Source organism: Echinops telfairi, unplaced genomic scaffold, assembly GCF_000313985.2.
Source record: "Echinops telfairi isolate 266 unplaced genomic scaffold, ASM31398v2 ScPeMD7_7466;HRSCAF=8504, whole genome shotgun sequence".
NCBI classification, from domain to species: domain Eukaryota; kingdom Metazoa; phylum Chordata; class Mammalia; order Afrosoricida; family Tenrecidae; genus Echinops; species Echinops telfairi.
The window spans coordinates 2,304,233-2,308,854 of NW_022111366.1; the positions used below are offsets into that span (position 1 = coordinate 2,304,233).

Genomic DNA, 4,622 nt, shown 5'->3' on the forward strand with positions numbered 1-4,622 from the left:
ATTATAGAACTCAGTACAGATATTGCAAGTGGATAAAAAGGAGAGGAAATACAAAACCTGAGGGAGCAGGTCCAGATATACAACTGAGTAGGTGCAGATATACAACTAACAGGATGTCCAGAAAGAAAGAGCAGTTGTCAGCACTGAAGTTACAGCTCAAGGAGAGGAAGAGAGAGTGGAGCACATTCTGGCCCACCAAGCCCTGAGGACGATATTCCAGTTTAGAGCAGCCAATGCACAGAGAGGACCATAGGGCCGACCACACTATGAGACACGACGTCCCTCACTGACCCATAGTGCTCCAGGGGACAATGCTGGAGACACAGTGTGGGAATTTCGCTCGATCTGACCCCACCACAGTGAGGCAAAACACTAAGGGTGTTCAAGAGAACAACTAGGGGAGCAAAGCAACGAAGTCCCCAGGGAATACCAAAAATAGACTTTGGGGCCATGACGTGCACCCCATCAGATTCAACTGGAACTCGTAAAGGTCACCAAACGTACCTGGAACCTACGGATTTTATGAAGACATGGCATAAATGTCTTTGTTATACTCCAGTCTAAGATGACTCTAGGACATCTTTGCAGAGAATTTCAGCTTTGATAGCTATCCATGTGAAAAACAAAGCACCAAGTTGTACAAGGCTGAGAGTTAGTTAAAGTGATAAGAATTGTATGAGTCCCCCCCAAAATTATTTTTTTTAAGATATTTGAAATCTTATGTCAATAGGAGTGTTTGATGAATTTTGCTGATCTCTTTTTGGGTGAATAAATGTTTATTATGCTCACTGGTTGTTGGTCTACTGATCCCTTGAGCATTATATAGTTCCCCTTCTCATCTCTCATTATGGCTTGCACCTTGAGATCAAGTTTGTCAAAGATTAGTATTGCAACCCCTGCTGTTTTTGAATTGCTGTTTGCTTGGTATATTTTTCTCAAGCCTTTGATTCACAGTCTATTTCTCTCTGCAATCTTGAGATTTGTCTCTTGTAAGTAGAAGATAGATGGGTAGTGTTTTCTAAGCCAGACTGCCAGTTTCTGTCTTTTATTAATATATATATATTATGAATAAATTATATATTCATATCTTACAGTGTCTGATGTATCCCTTCACCCACTCTTCTGTTATTCACCCCCTCGAGGGAGGTTATACACCCACCATTGCTATGAGCTCCTTACCCCCCCTTCTTTCCCCTTCTTTTCCATACCCCCCTGAAATCATTTCTCCCATTACAGTTTCTGAGGGGTTTGTTTATCTTGGATTACGTGTGTCGGAAGCTCCTTTTTGTACCAATGTCTACACGCTGGTCTAGCAGAATTTTTAGGAATGAACTGGGGCCTTAGCAGTGGGGGAAGAAGCTTTAAGGAACGAGATGAACTATATTGCACCCTGGATGAGTCATCCCTCTGTGTGCTCCTTCTGTGTGGGTATGTCAAACTTTAATCGAAGGACTTTGGGTCTCCACCCTGGCCCTGCTCCTTCACAATTATATGATTGTTGGTTTTTAATCTTCTGATACCTGATCCCATCAACACCTCATGATCACATAGGCTGGTATGCTTCTTCCATGTGGATTTTGTTGCTTCCCTGCTAGATGGCAGCTTGTTTAGCTTCAAGCCTTTTCAAGACCCCGGATGCTATATCTTCATCCCCAGGCAGCTTCAATTATCTTCACCACATTTGCTTATGCACCCATTTGGTCTTCAATGATCATGTCAGATCACACGGAAAAATATACTGAGGAATCAGTACCATTCACAATAGCCACAAAAAAGGTGAAACACCTAGGAATAAACCTAACCAATAAAACAAAAGAGCAGAACAAAGAAAACTACAGAACATTACTACAAGAAAATTAAAGTTCTACACAAATGGAAGCATATTCTGTGTTCCTGGTTCGCAAGATTCAATTTGGTGAAAATGTCAATACTATCTAAAGCAATCTAAAAATTGAATGTAATCCTGATCCAAATTCTAGCATCTTTCTTCAAAGAAATGGAAAAACTGATTACCAACTTCATATGGAAAAGGAAGAAGCCTAGGATAGGCAAAGAACTCCTCAAGAAGAACAAAGTATTTGGCCTTGCACTACCTGATATCAAAACCTACAATACTATAAGCCACAGTTGTCAAAAACAACTTGGTACAGGTATAATGGTAGGCACTCGGACCAATGGATCAGGGCAGAAAACCCAGAAATAGAAGCATTTGCATACAAACCACTGATTTTGACAAAGGCCCTAAAAACAACCAATGGGAAACAGATCCTCTCTTCAATAAATGGTGTTAGAAAATCTGGATATCCAATTGGAAAAGAATAAAACAAGACTCATATCTTGCCCCCAAACAAACTCCAGGTGGACCAAACACTTGAATGTAAAGCCCAAAGGTACCAGGATCATAAATGAGAAAACTGGGAGAAAGCTAGAAGCTCTGGTGCAGGGAACACATGGGCTATCAGAAATAAATGAAACACGCTCTGTGGAAGATGAAATAGATGAGTAGGACCAATTAAAACAAAATGCTTGTATACACAGAAAGACTTCATTAAAAGCATAAATAAAGAATGCAAAGATTGGGAAAATATATTTAGTAACGACATAACAGACAAAGGTCTAATTAATAAAATCTATAGATTTTTACAAGCTTACGATAAGAAAAAAACCACAAAAACTAACAGCCCTTTGAGAAGTTGGGCAAAGGACAGGAACAGATTATTCATAAAGGATGACACTTGAATGGCTAATAAACACACGTGAAATTCTCCAGGTCATTAGCAATCAGGAAAATGCAGGTAAAAACACCCATGAGATACTGCATAATACCCATAATTGTAGACCAATTAAAAATAAACAACTCTGAGCAGAACAAATTTTGGAGAGGGTGTGGTGAGATAGGAACTCATATCCACTGCTGGCAGACATGTAAATATGTAAAGCCACTGTGGAAGGCCATATGGTGATAACAAAAACAGATGGCAATTAAAATACCATATAATCCACCACTACCACTCCTGGTTGTATACCTAAAAGAAATAAGATACAGATCAGGAACAGATGTTTGCTCCCCCACTGAAGCACGGTTCACAATAGCATGAAGCTGGATATGGCCTATATTCCCATGAGTCTAAAAGTGAATAAAATAAACTGGTGCATACACACAATGGAATACCGTGCATCTCGAAAACCCAGCGGTGAAACCAGGAAACACCTCAACGAGTGGAGGGCTCTGGAAGACATTATGCTGCCTGGAGTTGGTATGAGTCCACAGTGCTAGAAACAAGCAGCAGAACAGGTACAGCTCAAGTGTATAGTGCATTCAGTCTTCTGGCTGAGGACTAAAAAGCCTAGTGAAGAGACAGACCAGTGCCAATGAACCACAAATCACCTGCTCCAGGTAAGTAGAGGGCAGGCCACTTGGCTGAGGGCACATCACAATAGCTGAGATCAAAGACTGGGAGAGATGGGGTGTGTGTGTGTGGGGAGAATGCTGTCTGTTGAGTTGTTCCCATGTGATCTGGGGTGAAGTTCCCCAGAGAGGGAGGTCGCCTTGTCAGAGGAATGAGGCTTTCTGATGGGAGGGGCAATGCAAGAGAAGGGAAAGACAAGGGGCAATGGCTTCTCGGCCTTTTGGCTAAGATCAAGTGTAGTATCTGTGCTTATCATTTAATATCTGATACGTCCTCTATCCGAGGACAATATATTAAATGGATTTTTGTAATTAGGAGATGGAGTAGGAGCTTGCTCCGTCCACTCCATGTATCGACCTGGTATTGCAGTACCTCCAGAAACAGTGCTCTCCCCTCGGGGAGAAAATTTAAAAAAAAAAGAAAGACAACCGGCAAGTTTGAGGGAATATAGGTGCATGTCTGTTGAGGGAAGGAGAGGGAGGGCTGACCCCAATTGGGGGGAGGAGAGACTGAGGGTGCTTTGGGGAACATTAGGTGGAACGTGTCTTTTGACGTACCACAAGTGGGCAAAATCCAACTAAGGCATCTGGGGGTGTCCTGGGAACACAGGCCAGGTGCTGTGGAATGCTGGAACACTGAATTCTGGATCTCCAGCCACAATGCATGCTTCAGGGACTGCACTGGCGAGACCCCATACTGGATCCCCACAGGGTGAACGAAACTCTACCTCAGACATACTTGCAACCTGAGGACTGAAGCCAGAATAACATGGTGTCTGAAGAAGCAGAAGACAGCTGTAGTCAGAATGATGTACTTACTGTTGGTTGGCGGACAAAACACGGACTTGCTAACAAACACCCTGCATGCTGGAAAAAGATACACATTATTTTGGCAATCTTGTGATGGTCATTCTCTTATATTTTGTTCATGCATGCTCTCAGTAGGGTATATGAGGGGGATACCCCCCCCAACGGGTTTTTTTTTCAAAGGTATATATTAAATTTTTTTTTTCCAAAAAATCCCTATCACCTTCAATGTACTCTCCATTAGATGTAATACATTTTCAAACCTGTGATTCTATTATTGGTAACATTTTTCAAACTTAGCTGTTTGGATGGGTGACAGCAGCACCTCCATTGTCCTCCCCACCCCACCAATTCTAGGGCATCAAATCACTGTCCTTTCATGTCCCTCTTCACTTGAGGAAACAAA

General features: G+C 42.0%; 1 non-coding gene across 1 annotated transcript; it reads left to right on the forward strand.

Annotated features, from left to right (window-relative positions):
* Positions 1-3,614: 3,614 nt before the first annotated feature.
* LOC115873165 lies at positions 3,615-3,804 on the forward strand. The gene has a single exon (XR_004048261.1). It is a non-coding gene; the product is annotated as a U2 spliceosomal RNA (small nuclear RNA).
* The last annotated feature ends 818 nt before the right edge of the window (positions 3,805-4,622 follow it).